Genomic DNA, 8,618 nt, shown 5'->3' on the forward strand with positions numbered 1-8,618 from the left:
TTCAACTTGTTCTTGTTCAGAAGAGGGTATACCTCCACGTTGGTGTTCAGAGCAGTTTCGGGGAACTGGCTGCTGTACTGCTGGAATCTGTCTGCTTGCAGCAGTCTAGCACTGATCCGATGCTTGTCTTCGCAAAAAAAAAAAAAATCAATACTTCTATCTCACATCTGGAACTACACTCTAAAGATCACCTGGGCCCAGTATGGAGAGTTTCTTGGCCATCTGAGACTCTTCACAGCACAGGTGGGAAGTTCTATCTTGCTGTGCTTGCTCTTGGGAGTGTGTCCTACTACCACTTTATCAAGCACACAGGTTCTGTTGGGATATCTTAGGAAACAAAAAGGCAGAGAATCCACTGGGTCTGAGAAAAACTGACTAACCTTCAGGATATGAGATCTGGTCAGCTGCATAAGGAGGTTGATAGCAGTGAACACTGTCTGCATTCATATCTTGTACCTTCTTCTGAAAACCCCCTGTGGCTCCTCTTATAACACTTGCACAGTCATATTTTATAGCTTACAACATAAACAACACAGTCAATCACATCTATTGATTCCCTTTTCTACACCTTCTTTATTTTATTCTGTACTGCTGGGGCTTAATCCCATCCCAGCTGACATAAGGCGAGTGCTGGGGTACACCCTAAACATGTCACATGGCAAGCACAGAAACAAACAAAGACAAGTAACTATGAACATTTACACTAAACCTGAATTATATCTGAACTACCGAATGACCTAACATTGATGTTTTGTGAGGAAGTGGGAGTTCTCAAAGAGGATAGATGTTAGCAAGGGGAAAATATACAAACTCCAAACAGAAAAGCTCCTCAGAGATTCAAACTAGGAACACCACCAAACCACAGCACATCCCTAAATCACATTCATATGAAATTAAACTTTAAAATGTTGACTTGCTTTTCCCGACAGTAGTTCCTGTTGATTTACACAAGAGGTTCTGCATTATGTTAACTGTCTGTGTTAATGACAGACTGGATTTCACACCTCAGTCTCTCTGACTTGTCACATCTTCCTTTACCTTCAGCTGTGTTGATTCAAGTTTCAAGTTCAATTTCACATTGTTTATTTGTCACATTCACATCCAAGATGGCAGTGTAATGCAGCTGTACATACTTCAAAGGCTGTGTACACCCATACACCCATTTAATACCAGTGTATATATATATATATATATATATATATATATATATATATATATATATATATATATATATATATATATATATATATATATATATATATATACATATACACATATATATACACATATATAATATCCTATTCTTCCTCTCCAGCTTCCGTAGCTTTTCCTGCTTCTTTCTTCTTCCCCACTCTCCCTCCTTCTGATTTGATGTAGAAGAAAAATGCCTGGGGTCATTCACCTGAGTTACTTAAGCTTGCAACTGAAAGGCCTGCTGGGAGAGAATGTTTGCTTAGTTAGGGTAACATTTTTAGGAGGGCTACAGGGAATCTTAACAAACTGCTTTCTGTCATGATGACATAGTTTAGAACAGTGAAGATCTTGAAAGGGTTTGTTATGACTGTAGAGTCAAGTACAACAGACTTGCGTATTGTTCTGAACAATTTTGAAATCAAGCATGTAAGCTTAGTTTATGTGTGCTTTGTTTAAGTTTATATTGTGGTTAGCAAGAAGATTTTTATTTTTTCTATATATGTATGACCAAAGCCTAATTTTTTCTACTAATTCAATATGAGTTCTTAAAAAAAAAAAGGACCTAGCCACCACCCTGGCAACAGTTTCTTACACAATGTCAGTCATTTGTCTTTTAGTCTCTTTAGTCACTGGCAGTTGATTTGTGTTTGATTCATGGGACTGGACTCATCAGCTATCAGATATGACGTATTGTATCAAGCCCCCACTGCTCCCTCCACCACCACAGCTTCCAGCCATGCACCTGTTCTCTCAGCCTGCTCTATCGTCTCACATACACAACACACACACACACACACAAGCAAGCAAGCCTGTGCCTGTGGATTCAACTTGACTTTCTCTCATTAAAGACTCAGTGAAATCTGACAGGTTTCTATGGTGAAGGTTTCCATATACATCCTGCCACAGTGACAGATACCCGACAGCTTGACGATAACTGCTGCTTTACTGTAGACTCACAGGTGTCCCTTGTGGCTGATGACAATAGGTAGCTGTGAGTGATGGACAGGTCTGATGAAAAGTTACAGACCTGGAACAGGAGGCAAGTGTGCATGCTGGGATGACAACAAGACGGTGATATGAACTTGTGAGTGGTCACGGTAAAAAAAAAAAAAAAAAAAGACTCAGTGATGAGAAAACTCATAAATCTTAGGTCAAAACTCTGTAGTTCAGCAGGTGTAGTACATTTCTAGGATTCCTATTGTTAGTCCTAGTTAATTAGTGAGTGTACCTTTTAATATTGCTTGAGTGCGCAGTCTTTTTAACACGCTCTGGCGTTCATTTCTCTCGTGTGCCCTCTGTCAACAGTAAACTTTCTGAAAAGCGAGCTTAACAGGCCGTGAAAGGGCGGCACAGATGGCTACATCCTAGGTGGTAATTATCAACCACTTCCTCCCGACAAAAAAAGAAAAGAAACAAGCGAAGGTGTTGCAGACAGGTCAACTGATGCCGCTGACATGTTCGTGGGCTCTCTGGCAGAGCGCTCACACTGACGTTCAGGAAAGGGCCTTCTGGAGCTCAGACAGCACGATGACAGTGTCACAGGTCGACACGGCCATAAGAGGATGATTTTTGGCTTCAGTGCACATCAACATGGGGGAGATCTATATTAAAACCCAATTCCATTTGGCTTGGAAAATATGTTTTCCGAATATTCTCTTCTGCAAGCACTGAATTCATTACTTTTGTTTAAATGGAGTCCTTCAGATGTATTCTAACAGGTTAATGCTGATGTGCTGCATATAGTCTACAGCCAATAAGAGCCAATTAGTCAAAGTGTTTCAATAAGGTGCCGATAATGGCAGCATTTATCCTCACTTTCAACAATCAGGAGGCTTTTTTTTTTCCAAAGAGCTTAACTACTTATTTTGTTGTACATCTATTAAAATGGAAGGTGACGGCTAATTTGAATCCTCTTTAATTTGGGGAAATTTAATACAGTACAAGGTGATAGGCGAGGCTCCCCCTACCTTTGTACAAGCGTCCGCCACATGCAAAAATATGTTAATGCTGCACGTATTAGAATCTTTGTCTGGTTGTCATTCTCACATGGGGCACATCAAAGCCATATGACCTGATTTTGCACCTGCTGTTTAATTAAATTTACAAGACAGACACAGTCTCCACTCCCGGTGATATACAAATCTGGCTTTATTACCCCGGCACTGTAATTTACAAGGCAATTTACTGCTGGGCGGTAATGGTGCCTGCCAAAGTGTTCCCTCTGAAAAGATACACAAACATGCACAACAACAAGTTATCCCATTTCCCTTCCTGAAGATGGGACCAAGAATGCCACATAAAATCCACCCACATGATGAGCTACGGTGTGTCACGGCCAGCAAGGCATGCACTGCACTCCAGATCTCAGTGCTTCAATTACTGAAATGTGCAATACCAATAAAAGTAAATTCAATTTTAAAAGATGTGCCAGGGAGACTGATTGGATGACAATAGAGAAGAGAAAAACTTTATTAGTGAGTGCTCTGCAGAAATAGAGACCCAAACATTTATTCATTACTTAAGATCTTCTGCTGCAGTGTTTTCACTTCACAAACTTTCAGTCTCCCATGGAAAGTATTTATCGTGTTACACATATTATATGCACAAAATCTTGTATTTAGTTGTTGTGTGATGAACAAAAGAATTTGAGAAACATGGATAAATCGGAAACTTTCTCTTCTCAGCCCCCCGTCTAAAAAGAGCATGAAGTGTTTAACAGACTGGTGGTGCATTAATGTTTCTGAAATCCACAGGAGGGTTTGTGATGTGGGACTTCAGCTTCTGGCATGCAAAATGCTCTCATGACTACAAGAACATTTTATATGAAGTAGGTAAACTATAGAAAGAAGTAATCCCTCTATTGTACACTGATAACAAGGCAATCATACTTCAAAGAACTTTTTGTAGACTCACATTTGGCCCCCACTTTGGTGTATGGACTCTCCCTTCACAAGAGGATCTATGATAAAGGCTACTGATGTGAAAATACAAGTTCTTAACATACAGTAAGTCTTCAAGGCAAGGCAAATTTATGTGTATAGCACAGTCCAATGACAGGGTGATTCAAAGTGCTTTACAGACACAATAAACATACTGAGCATAATTAAAATTAAAGCAAAAAGAGAAGGAGGAGGGAGAAAAACAGCAGATTAAAAATAATGTTTGACATTAAAGATTTCAGCTTAAAACAAAGTGCAAATTTGGACTTTAGAATAAAAAATCTGTTCAATTGCAGCTGAGAATGGGTGGGTCTTTAAAGTTGATTTCAATAAATAGAGTGAGCTGATTAGAAGATTCATGGGAGTTTGTCCCAGACATTTGGAGCATAGAAGCTGAATGAAACCTCTCCATGTCTGGTTCTGATAGAACTAGTAGGATTGTTTCCATATGACCTGAAAGGTCTGGTAGGTTCATAAACCATTTAGAGCTTTTTAGACCAGCAACAGAGCTTTAAAAGCTATCCTCTGACAGACAGGCAGCCAGTGCAATAATCTCAGAACGGGACTGATCTGGTCTATTTTATGTATTAGTGAGGACTTGAACAGCAGAGTTCTGAAAGATCTGCAGTTGTCCATTTGATTTTTTTTTTTAGGTAAACCCTTTTAAAAAAGACAAAAACTAAATCTAAATAAACATTCTTTCTCCAGACACTCATGCAATTGTTTGGACAATCCATTTACATATTTTGTGTCATCTGGATATGTCAAAAAGCCATTTAAAATTTCTGTGTTTGCTTATTATTTTAATGATTAAATTATATATGATTATTAAACTACAAGAATTTGGAGGTTGGTGTCGCCCTCCGCCCAAACTTTATCTGGATGCGGACTTTGAAAAGCTTATATTTTCAATCTAAGCCAATTTAACGTGCACTGAATCTTGCATTAAATTGATTTGTGTCATTTAAGCTCATCTTCCATCAATCACAGAAGGTATACACCATCATATCAGCAAACCATATTAGAAACTGAGCATGACAACAGATGTTACATATACTCTACTATATGTGGACATCAGCTGCCATGCGGCTCTCTTGAATAAAGCACATTAAGCATGAAGTGCTGGGTGCTGACTGTGCTACTGTGCACATGAGTACAAAATATCAGGGTCTTGCACTATGTACGTTTCAGACCTTACAAAATAGTTCTATGTTTCTGACTTGCTATAATGGCACAGTCATATTATGTATCATACTAGTAACTGGCGATCAACATGCTAGCAATTCTGAATGCACAACATGACTGATTCATATTATTTATGGACAGATTTAGGAAGAGTGGACAAAAAAGAAATGTGAGATATAAGATAAGAATATCGGACTGACCTTTACTAGCCAGAGGGAGATTAGGGTATGGGTATGATACAAAATGAATGCTGAACTAGCAGTCATTACAAGGCACTTTACTTAGAAAACAGCCAAGTTCAATGATACTTATTTAAGCTAAAGCCAACAAACCATAGACATTCTCATAGTAAATGACATTTTAATGACACATTAAATGCCTTAAAATATGCTGTGCTATCATTTAAAAGTGATTTTCTCATTGGTTTTTAAAGGAAAGGAATTTCAAAGGAAATTTTTAGCTCTACAAGGATGTGGTCCTTTCTCATAAAAAGACTGCAGTAAAGAGAAAAAAATTAAACTACTGCTGGAAATGGGAAAATTGATTCTGGTTTTAATATTTACTGTTTTTGATTTACCAAATTTCCTATTAAAACTGGGAAACAGTGATCCATGGCTCAGATAAATTTACAACAGCATTCAGGCTGCACTTTTAACTCCTTTATTAAACTATAATTTTGTTATAAATCAAAAGAAATCCTGCTGCACATTGTTGTGTCAAAATTTTCCTAAAACTTCAGTTTTGCTTGTTTAAAAGGATTGAGCATTTTGTAGCACCATATTGTGTCTAAAGGTGTGCATGTGAACATGCATGTGTGTGCACATAAATCTGTGGTTTCATGTGAATCTAAGAGATGCCCCTAGTTGCAGAAGAGTGTGCATCGTAGGCAATCCATAATAGATGATGAAATTTGGCAAGCCATCCAGCCTTATGGTCTTTTCCTCCTCCTGCAGCTGCTTGTTTTCCCAGAACTCATCTGTGCTGCTGACCAAGAGTTGTGTGCGCATGTGTATCTGAGTGAGAGAGAAACTGTGTCCGTATGTCACTGTCTTTGCCCACAAGCACTCCACAAGCATCTTTCCATTTCTCAATATGTCAGACTTGAATATGAAAACGGGCAACTTTTTCATCACTCAACCACCATGTGCACATATGGCCACAAAACTGATGGTGAATGTCAAAGTTGAGCAGAAAGGCCAAGGAGCAGTTACAAAGCGACAAAGCACCACAGACTATAAATTTGAGTCCCACTGTGGTTGCAAACTGTGTTTTATCCCGTCAAAGTTGTCAGTCTAACATTAACCCTTTGCTGTATAGTGTCCACTACAGTGAACATACTGTATGTTTATAGGCTGTTCTAATATATGTATGGGTGTAAATTGAATTTGTGATGACTGCTTTTACAAAGTCTGTGGTCCCTTGACGTTACACTTCGTAAGCTGCTCCTTCATTATGCTTTCTGTATTCCAGCCCTTTTTGTTGACTTTCACAATGATTTTCTGCTGGCAGAGTTTAAAAATGAATTTGTTGAAGTTTGTAACTTTTCCGTGTAGTTTCCTGAAGGCAGTCGCTGACACAGAGTCAGACAGGCTTTTTTATCTCATAAATCTGAGACACAACCATAGTCCACCTTTAAAATGATCAGTCTTCCATTCAGTGGCGATTGTTTTGGCTTTCAGTTGGATCTGCACGGTGGAAAGACCACCTGCATTGAATCAGTTCTACACGCTGGCGTCTCCAATGTCTTACAATCAATTAATTGATGCCAAGCTTATGCGCAGAAGACCAATTTCCTTCTTTGACAGCTGGATTTCCTTTAACTTGAAAGCTGCATCATATGCATTTCTTTGTGTGTTTTCCATGATGAGGGTGTGTGCACGATGTGCAAAATGACTGATCTTAGGAAGTTAGTGTGAATGCTTTTGATTGAATTGGAACAGTTTCATTGGTCCCCTAGCACCTGTTTGGTAATGTCATTGGTCTGATGTGATTAATATAAATATATTGCCAGCATGAAGCTTGTAAGCCTAGAAATATCATTAGCTGCATCACTGTTTAAGCTGAAAAAAACATCACTTAAGTACATGTTTCAATGAAAAGCAAGATATATTTTTCATTTAAAAATAATTTTTTCAGAGCTTTTGAAAAAAGTAGCGGCTTTTAGTCTGGAAATTACGGTACATCTTCTTTTATTTTCTATGAGAAGTAATGATCCCATCTGAATCTTTGCAAGAGAGTTAAGAACAATTCCTTAAATTATTGATAAGGAGGAAAAGCAACAGAATTCTTCTATTCTTGTATATTTCTGCCACACATTAAAGCCAGCATTGATTCAGTTTTCCTTTCCACATATTCTAATGCAGAGTTTCAGGGTGGCTGGAGCTTGTCCCAGCAGCGATTACGCAATTGGCAAGGTAATGCCCATTTTTGCTCTCTCATGTATGTAACTGGGGACAACCATTTCAGATATTTCCACATGTCGCAGCTCTTATACTTGTGTCTTCTACGTTGCCATAGTTGTTAATTCAGTTCATCCACTGATGTGCAGAGTTGAGCGAGGAGTTCAGTTCCACGTTTTACCACCAGTTGATAGCAATAATTTCCAGCTATAAAGTAATTTACAATCATCCACAAACACCAGAAGAATTAAAGGAATAAAACCACTTGGAGTTTTGCTTTTATCAACTTCCATGTCTTTTTTAGGTCCTTTTTACTTGGTGGTTTCTGCACCATGTTATTCATATTCATATTCCTTTTCTTCTTCTCTGGTTTGTTGATTTTGCCAGTTACTGTACGTGTTGGCTATACAACTCCAGTGGTATTGCTCCATTTTCTGAGTCAAATGACGGATAGTTAATCTCCTAGAAAAGATCAAATTATGCACATAACCGACGCATGATACAGACCAAACTGTCCATCTGTCTGAATATCCATCTTCTGCTTTGAGCATAAATGGGCCTTAATTCCAAGGGAAAACTGTCATAAATTATTCTAGAAATCATTTTTATAGACTGCAGGGGGAAGCCAAAGTACCTGGAGATGTTTTTCAGGAGCATTTCTTTTACTACATAGATTAAAATCCCTCGCACACCCCGACTGCAGCCAATAGATTAAATTCTCTAACACAAAAATAAAAATATCTAGCACTTGCAGTATTTGTAAAGGCAAAAAATGAGAGCCAGAGCTTGACCAGCTACATTAGCTATCATTCAACAGCAAAATACAGTGAACTGTCAGGGGGAAGTCTGAAGAAAGGGCTTTGGACTTTTAAATTGTGTATTTTCAAAATGTAGCTTGCTC

The sequence above is a fragment of the Telmatherina bonti genome, assembly GCF_933228915.1.
Source record: "Telmatherina bonti genome assembly, chromosome: 22".
NCBI classification, from domain to species: Eukaryota; Metazoa; Chordata; class Actinopteri; order Atheriniformes; family Telmatherinidae; genus Telmatherina; species Telmatherina bonti.